The sequence below is a fragment of the Eleutherodactylus coqui genome, chromosome 8, assembly GCF_035609145.1.
Source record: "Eleutherodactylus coqui strain aEleCoq1 chromosome 8, aEleCoq1.hap1, whole genome shotgun sequence".
In the NCBI taxonomy this organism is placed as follows: Eukaryota; Metazoa; Chordata; class Amphibia; order Anura; family Eleutherodactylidae; genus Eleutherodactylus; species Eleutherodactylus coqui.
In genome coordinates, this window is record NC_089844.1 from 158923064 (window position 1) to 158932890 (window position 9827).

The following is a 9827-nucleotide window of genomic DNA, read 5'->3' on the forward strand; positions in this document are numbered from 1 at the left end:
GGACGTACCGATACGTCCTGGAGATAGCGCGGGATCACATAAGATCCCGCGCTATCCCGCAGCGGGAGCCGGCTGTCAGTCACAGCCGGCATCTCGCTGCAACAGCGGGGGGGGAGGGGGCATCGGAGATGCCCCCCCCGCTGTTAACCCCTTCCCTGCCGCGATCTAAGTAGATCGCGGCAGGGAAAGAGTTCACAGAGGGATCGCGATCCCTCTGTGTCTCCGGCCGGCTCTCGCGATGTCATCGCGAGAGCCTGGCCTGTCACCATGGCAACAGGACGCCAGACACCGGCGTCCTGTATTGCCTATGCCTATAATCGCTGTACAAATGATAAGGCATGGCAGAGGAGTAGCTCTGCCATGCCTTATAACAGCGATCATCGGTACAGTGCTGCAAGTCCCTCAGAGGGACTCGAATAGTGTAAAAAAAAGAAAAGAAAAGTGTAAAAAAAAGAAAAATGTAAAAAAAAATGTAAAAAAAACCCCTTTTATTAGCATAAAAAAAATGGGAAAAGAAATTAAAACCCCACATATTGGGTATTGACGTGTCCGTAACGACGTGTACAAAAAGTTGAACATGCTTTTTATTTTGTACGACAAAAAGCGTTAAAAAAAACGCTAAAAAACTGAGCATTAGCATTTTGCCTCCCAAAAAATGCAATAAAAGTGATCAAAAAAGCCGCACATTCCCCAAAATGGTACCAATAAAAACTACAGCTCGTCTCACAAAAAATAAGCCCTCATAGAGCTCCGTACATAGAAAAATAAAAGAGTTACAGGACTTTGAATGCAGCTATAGAGAAAAAAAAAAAGATTTCCCAAAAAAAGGGGGTTTTATTGCAAAAAAGTGTAAAAACCTAAAAAAAAATAACAATTTTGGTATCGTTGTTACCGTACCGACCCGCAGAAAAAATTTAGTGTGTCATTTATGCTGCATGATTAACGCTGTAAAAAAAAGAAAAAAGAAATCTATGTCAGAATTGATGCGTTTTCTCTCCGTTATCATAAAAAAATAATAAAAGTTTTACGATATAGTCTATGTACCCAAAAGTGGCACCGATAAAAACTACAGCTCGCTATGCAAAAAACAAGCCCTTATACGGCCGCGTCGACGGAAAAATAAAAAAGGTATGGCTTTTGAAAAATGGAGATGGAAAAATACCAAAAAAAAAAAATCGCTTGGTCCTCAACGCCAAAATAGGCCATGTCATTAAGGGGTTAAACAACCTCATTTTCTCAGCAAGGAGCTGGGATCAGAAGAAAAACCTGATACAGTCCAAAGCCGATCTCCTCCTTCATCAGGGGAGAGAATAAATTGACTTCTTCGTTAAAATAGCAAGGGAGGGTCCTCCTGCCCAGATACCCGATGAGCGCCTCTATGACCTGTAGTAAGCGGTCGGCTATACTAGACTCTGACCAATCAGATGAGTCATTACTGACAAGGAGAACAACACGTCTTAGATGGGTTGAAGACAGTTGGCCAAGTCCTGAGCGCTGATGGCCGATATTCTTTAGTATGTGTAGGCGCTTCTGTTGAATCGTTGCTGTCTAGGCCCTGGAGCCGGAGAATCTCCTCGAGGTAAAAGGTCCTTTGCCAGGGGTTTTCGGACGGGGCGGTAGAGTGGGGGTATGCCAGCAGGATAATGTCTTTGGATCAGCCTAAGGTCATGAGTGGCAACAACCGGCCAAACATTGCACTCAAGGACCGTCCCGATCAATGGGCAGTTAATGGACGATGTGATGGTCTTGTGCAAGGACTCCACGATTATCCTGGTAGAAAGGTAGCCCCCCAGCATATACCTGTCCCATGGACTAAGCCCCCAGACTGTATACTCCAGAATAACCCTTTTAATTATCCAAAATAGAGCGCCATTGAGGATAGAGCGCCATTGAGGATAGAGCGCCATTGAGGATAGAGCGCCATTGAGATGGTCCACAGATCCGGTTCAAGTATTAGAGGCAGTAATACGTAAGCCTGGTCCAAACTGGTAACGGGGAGGCCATTACCCAGGGAACCCCCCAACTGCATGGCAAACAAAGGCATTTCGGGGTGCTCTGCCTTCAGAAAGTCCTGTAGTTCGCTAACAAAGTCCATCAGCAGCTGTCTGGCCACTTGTGTCTTGTCTTCGGGCACAACTGCTTTGTGGATGTAGTAATGCAGGAGGGTCTCCCGTACGGTGAGGCACATAGGGGTCTTCTCAGCAGCAGGGGGTTGTGGAGGATCACTGCTCGAAGCTGCGACATCTGGAAGGATGGAAAGAAAAGAATCAGGCTCTCCTTCGCTCCATCTCCAAATGGTCAACTCCGAACGGCACTGAACACTAAGTTATAGTGTGTGGGGAGGCGGCGGGAGTCAGGGGGGATGTATTACCTTTACTCACCTACTCCTGCACTGCTCCACTCACCTGCTCCTAGTAAAGTCCGCACGCAGTTAAAAAAATAGGACCATTTTCAGAGCGCTGTGCGAACACAGTCCCATAGGCTTCCACGGGAGAGCGTGTGCACAGCAGTTTGAAAAGAGCTTGGACACGGCAGGAGGAACAAAAAGAAAAATACATTTTTTTTGACTCTCCCAAGGTGTCCACGATCCGTCCAAAAATCTGACTCTTTTCAAACTGCTGTGCCTCCCCCAGATTCTCAGGGGCGTAGCATTTAGGAATATGTAGCGTTCACGCTCCCTAAGGAACATTCATAGAAGATTAGACGACAGTTTCTCACACAAAAAAGCAGCACATTTTTGCACGTGGGGATCGGAGCAAAAACGTGCAACTTTTTCACTTTCTATGTCACCGACTACCAATTATTTTTTAAAGAGCGTGGCTTGTCAGAAAGGGGGCGTGGCTAGCACAGAGACATTTATGTATAATATACGCCGGTGTAAACTATACCAGAAATGAACCCCAGATCGGATCCTGCATACATTTCTGATTAGGGGCATGGAGGAGCTGAGATGTGCCTAATATATGAAGAGTTGTGCTCCTACTCATGTATTAGGTGCGTCATGCCCCGCTGGAAATATTAAGACCAGCACTTGAAATACGGGGCTGAATAACATTTCCCTGGTGTTGTAGTCTGAAGTAGAAATAAACCAGGAGATTTCTGTTAGCAGCTTTGGGTATGACTGGAGTAGAGATGTGATATAGCATATTATATATGATATTATAGCCACTGGTGAGGACACTTTCGGTTCCTCTGCTGACCTGTGACAGGCGGGTCGGGCTCAGGTGCTGCTAATGCACCGCTCAAGTCGGGGCAGGTTGCTTTTCACAGACGTTTGGGGGAGGCCTTCATCGGAACGGCTTACTTCCAGCTTTCTTCTATGGTTTTCTCTTCCACTTTCTCCTCAGGGGGCGATGCTGCTCGGTGAATCAGCTGCAGACAATAGGAGTAGAATTAGCCATAATCATGTGCAGAATCAGCTTTACAGCAATGACTCATTTAAAGGGACCATGACCCAAATGCATATGTATTTTTCATTTACACAGTGCCAAATTTGAAATCTCCTTTAATGTGGTCTTTCCCATTAATGACATTCTTCACTTTTTTACACGAAAGGCAATATATGTTTGATCACTGGGGGTCCAACTGCTGGAACTCCCAGCGATCCTGAGACTAGCTCATCCGAATGCCCCATATGAATAGAGCAGCAGTGCGTATGTTGAACCGCTCCCCCGTTCCCTGCTACTATGGGAAGAAGGGAGATGGATGTCCTTGGCAATCTCCTTCTGTCCCATAGAAGTGAATGAGACAGTAGTCATGCCTGTCCATCGCCACTCCATTCATGTGAGGCATCTGGGTGCACCAGGCTCAGAGTCGCTGAGGGTCCCAGCAGTCAGACATGTATCCCCTATTCTGTAGACAGGGAATACAGCTCTGAAGTGCTAAAACCCCTTTGAGTATAATTTACCACTTACATATAATTCCTGAGTTATATCATGTCTTATACTCCAGTCACACATAAAGCGGCTAAAAGGGGGGCAGCTTTTTGCCACAAACGGCTAATCGCACCGCGGGAACTTACTTTTTTTGTTCGCAATGCATGGCCAATCGCACCGCAGGTACATTTTTCTTTGTTCACTACACATGGCCAATCGCACCACGGGCACTTCTTTTTGCCACACTTGGCCAATCGCAAGGTGGGCACCTTTTTTTCGTTTCCCCACACACAGTCAATTGCACCTTGGGCACCTTACGGCCAATCGCGCCATGGTCACCACTCTTTTTCGTTTGCCACACACGGCCAATTGCACCATGGGCACCTTTTTCTTTGTTCGCCACACACGGCCAATCGCACTGCGGGCACCTTTTTTTTAGTTTGCCACACACAGTCAATCGCACCTTGGGCACCTTACGGCCAATCGCGCCATGGTGACCACTCTTTTTCGTTTGCCACACACGGCCAATTGCACCATGGGCACCTTTTTCTTTGTTCGCCACACACGGCCAATCGCACTGCGGGCACCTTTTTTTTGTTTGCCACACACAGTCAATCGCACCTTGGGCATCTTACGGCCAATCGCGCCATGGTCACCACTCTTTTTCGTTTGCCACACACGGCCAATTGCACCATGGGCACCTTTTTCTTTGTTCGCCACACACGGCCAATCGCACTGCGGGCACCTTTTTTTTGTTTGCCACACACAGTCAATCGCACCTTGGGCATCTTACGGCCAATCGCGCCATGGTCACCACTCTTTTTCGTTTGCCACACACGGCCAATTGCACCATGGGCACCTTTTTCTTTGTTCGCCACACACGGCCAATTGCACTGCGAACACCTTTTTTTTGTTCACCACATGCAGCCAATTGCACCGCATTGAGATGCAGCAGATGTCAGTCCGGAGGCAATGGGTCCCAGAGAAAAACACATAGTGTCCCAGTAAAAATAACACCCCCTAGTGTCCCCAGTAGTAATAGTACCCCCTAGTGGCCCCAGTAGTAATAATGCCCTCATAGTAGCCCTAGTAGTAATAATACTCCATAGTGACCTCAGTAGTAATAATGGCCCCCATAGTGGCCCCAGTAGTAATAATGCCCCTATAGTGGCCCCAGTAGTAATAATACCCCCATAGTGCCCCCAGTAGTAATAATACCCCTATAGTGGCCCCAGTAGTAATACTGCCCTCATTATGGCCCCAGTAGTAATAATACCCCCATAGTGGCCCCAGTAGTAATAATGCCCCTATAGTGGCCTCAGTAGTAGTAATACCCCCCTAGTGGCCCTAGTACTAATAATACCCCTATAGTGGCCCCAGTAGTAATAATGGCCACCATAGTGGACCCTGTAGTTTTAATGTCCCCATAGTGGCCCTAGTAGTAATAATACCCCCATAGTGACCCCAGTAGTAATAGTGGCCCCCCTAGTGACCCCAGTAGTAATAATACCTCCTTCGTGACGCCAGTAGTAATAGTGGCCCCCATAGTGACCCCAGTAGTAATAATACCCCTATAGTGGCCCCAGTAGTAATAATACCCCTATAGTGACCCCAGTAGTAATACCTCCTTCGTGACGCCAGTAGTAATAGTGGCCCCCATAGTGACCCCAGTAGTAATAATACCCCTATATCACCCCTCTTTGACGTTCTCTCTGGATGTGGCTGGTGTTTTTTAGCATGAAGTAGCTGACAATCAGGAATACTGGAGATCTGGAATCCCTTCCCAGTAAACTGTGAGTCCGAGGTTAGAGCCGGGGGTCTGGTTGCTGATGGTAGTGGGGGTCTGCTAATTATAATTATAGATCCCCAGCGTACGGCCCCCAAAGAAAGGAATTGGCCCGTACTGCCCCTTATTATGTCCTTTACGGGGTCCGCAGGACAACTAGCCGCGTTACGCCATATTACGGACGCGTTCTCCCTACAAGCGTTACTCTGAAGATTTGTTACAGATGCAGTCAGAGCCGACGATCATCTGTGAATTCTACTGGATGGCAGTAAAGTACAGGGGCAGAAAAAATGGGAGAAAAATAAAAATCCGTAAGAAAAATAGGAATAAAAAACATCTTTTGCGCACTTTTCCTCTTTTTGTTAAATAAATAAAAGACCCGCATTCGGTATTGTCGCATCCGTAATGATCTGTACAAAAAACGGAACCGACTTCTGATCTCGCACGGCAAGCGGGGTAAAAAAAATGAACACACAAAAAAATAACGAAACTAAAATTCTTTTTGGGTCATTTTGCCTCCCCAAGAAAACACAATAAAAGTGATAAAAAAAACACATGTAGCCCAAAGTGGTCCCATTGAAAACTGCACCTCGTCACCGAGCCCCACTGGTCAAAAATAAAGTTATGGGATTTTGAATGCAGCGCTCTAAAACGAAGACCTTCCAAATATGACTCAATGTTATGGCTTTTAAAGAGCGGAGATGAAAATCCCCCCCAAAATCGTCGCCTCCTTAAGCCTAAACTAGGTTGTGTCACTAAGGGGTTAATGCCTTTAACTTGATGCACAACAACACTGGCAGCCCTGGAGACGGCACATGGCAGATCACCGTAGCAACAGAATGTCCAGAGATCTCACCCGGCGGCCATCTTGTGTCAGTTGAGCTGCACAGCATGCAGATGACAAGTGCAGGTATGTAGCTCCTCCCTCAGGGCTGAGGCCACGCCCACACATGGCGTAGCTGGTAAAATGGGCACATCTGGGCGTGGTGAGGCAGAGTTACTGAAGGCCTTCAGTGTTTTGGCGTACAACAGCTGGACATGATGTTGCGCAGCATCTTGTGCGCCGTGCGGGGGACTTTTTACACTTTCTTACACCGGCCACACTACTTTTTAAGAGAGTAGGCGTGGCTTCACATGAGGGGGCGGGGCTGCTCACGGCCATCACATTTGTTTTTACACCAGAAACTGGTGTAAATTTATCTTTGGCGCACAGACAGACGGAAAATACCCCAACTGTATTAAGAGGAGCGAGCGCTCTGTACATTTAGGACGCTTCCCGCCGCCACGATGTTTCCTTAGACCGGCGTACGACGTCGCTGAGTAAATCTGCCCCCCAAAAGCCCTAAATACAGTTTGTGGTTTGTATAGAGGCGATCCCACGCCATACAATGCGTCAGACGGAGACAGCGTGAACACGGAGCGTGGCTGTTAACCCTTTAAATGCCGTTATCACTCCTGACCATGGCATTTAACCCCTTAATGACGCGGTCCCTTTTTCTTTTTCCATTTTCGTTTTTTCCTCCCCCCTTCAAAAAAATCGCAACTCCTTTATTTATTTATCCATCGACGTCGCTGTAGGAGGGCTTGTTTTTTGCGGGACGAGTTGTATTTTTCAATGGTGCTATTTAAAGTACCATATAATGTACTGAAAAACTTTAAAAAAATTCTAAGTGGAGTAAAATGAAAAAAAAACAAACGACATTTCGCCATCTTTTAGTGCGTCTTGTTTCTACGGCGCACAAACGGCAGCACAAGCGACATGATAACTTCATTCTATGGGTCGGTACGATTACTGCGATACCAAACTTGGATAGTTTTTTTTTACTAAACTACTCCTCTTTTTTTTTTTCAAAGACATTTAATTTTTTTCAATTATTTTCTGCGGTCATCTTGTACGCGCGATAACTTTCCATCGACGTCGTTGAGCGAGGGCTCATTTTTTGCGGGATGTCCTGTAGTTTCTGATAGTACCAATTTGGAATACATACGACTTTTTGATCGCTTTTTATCGCGTTTTTTCTGGGAGACAGGGTAACTAAAAAAGTGCATTTCTGGCGTTCTTTATTTTATTTTTCGGACGACGTTCACCGTGCGGAAAAAATAATGCGCTTCTTTGATAGTTCGGACTTTTACGGACGCGGCGATATCAAATACATATTTTTATTGTATGATTTAAATTTTTTAATAATATATATGGCAAAAGGCGGGTGATTTAAACTTCGACAATTTTTTTTTTTTTTACAATTAAGAAAACTTTATTAATTTAAAAAAAAATTACTTTGAAGTCCCCCTGGGGGACTTTAACATGCAATGCTTTGATCGCTCCTGCAGTATGACGTAATGCGGGACCCTCGAACATCGTTCGGGGGATTTAAATGCCGAAATGGTTAATAGCCGCGATCGGCCGCACGGCTATTGCCCGCTGGTGTCAGCTGTTATAAACAGCTGACGCCCGCACTGTATGAAGAGAGGTTGCCACGCAGCTCCATGACGTACCAGTACGTCATGGAGCGGGAAGGGGTTAAATGCCCCAATCACTTCTGACCATGGCATTTAAATGCCCCAATCACTATTCCGGGGTCCCAAACGCCCCTCCACTTCTACCCTGCAATGAGATCATGAGGTGCCATCTGGTTGCATGGCTGCGAAGGCATGCCTGTAGTGTGGCTGGAAAGACTGCCTGTCAAAACATGGTATAATGCAATACAATGATATCTTATTATACTCTATGAGCGAGCTAAAGACCGCAAGTTCAAAACCCCTATGGTGACTAAAAATAATGTAAAAATTAAAAAAGTTGTATTAATCTGCAAAACTAAAAGGTATTAAAAGTTAAAATAAAACCCTTTCTTATTTTTTTATACAATATTAAAAAAAAATTATATATATGTGTGTGTGTGTGTGTCCAATCAAAGAAATGTATTATTCATCTCACATGATGGAACGTCGTCAGAAAAAAAAATAAACATCAGAATTACATATTTTTGGTCAAATTGTCAAATTGTCTCCAAGAGAAAAATGAAAATAAAGTAAATCCCAAAGTCACATGTGCTCCGTAATGGAGCTAATAGGAAGTACAGGACACCCCTCAAAAAGACAAACCAAACCATATAAGCCTGGTATTGTCGTCATCGTACTGACCCATAGAATAAAGTTATTTCGTTTTTGTCAAAGTGTGCATGCCATAAAAATAAGTCCCCCCACCCCCAAAGATAGTGGAATATTTTTTTATATTTCACCCCAATTAGAAATTTTTAGTATTTACCTGTCCGTTGTCTTTGGATACGACAAATCTCAGCTTCTTCTCGTCCCGCAGGCGCAGTAGAGCTTGTCGGCTGGTTGGGTCCTCGAGAACGCGCAGTCCGCTCACCCCACGGCTCCCGCTGACAGTCCGGACCTGAAAATAAACAGAACAGCAGCTTCCACCTGCCGACCGTCTCCCTGCTGAGGGGTAAGTTTGGAATGAGGGGCTTATGTATGTGACTGTTTATGTGCCAAGGGGGGGGCTATCACAGTAATTTGTCGTGGTAGAGGGTGTCACTATTACAGTGATCACGAACCTATCACACGCGTGTCAGCACTGACACGCGTAGCCATGTTCGTTGACACACCGCCGCATACAGAGAAGTATGGGGCCGCATGCCAAGAACCGAAAAGAATGTTTCATCCTCGGCTCCTGCACGGCCAGGTGTCACTCACTGCTCCGCTGCCCCTTTTGTGTCCTCTGCAGAGCATAGGGGACACAGAGGAGCGCTGAACATCGCCCAACGCGTGGGCACTGTCAAGTGCTGTAGAGAGGCGCCGGTGCTCACTCCCTACAACGGAGTACCGCAGTTGGACCGGAGATTGCAGCACAATGCTGCCCCCATCACTGCTATGTGCCCGCTGTCAGCCGCCATCCATAGAGTCCGGAGCTGTAGGGACGGGACAGACTACAAAGCTGCAGGCAATCGGAAGCTAGGGGTGTGACAGGGGCATTCCCTCCTGCTAAGTGCTGTCACACCCCTAGCTTCCGGTGTTGACAAGGTACAACAGTACCCACAGCGGCACCTTGTCACACATCTTCTGGTCCTATCCACTAATCATGCCTTATTGGCAGGAAGTATAAGCACTAGAGATGAGCGAGCCTACTCGGCCACGCCCCTTTTTCGCCCGAGTACCGCGAT

General features: G+C 46.4%; 1 pseudogene; it reads right to left on the reverse strand.

The window, feature by feature from the left end:
• Positions 1 to 1228: 1228 nt before the first annotated feature.
• On the reverse strand, positions 1229 to 9258 carry LOC136577404 (mitochondrial dynamics protein MID49-like; annotated as a pseudogene).
• Between the last annotated feature and the right edge of the window lie 569 nt (positions 9259 to 9827).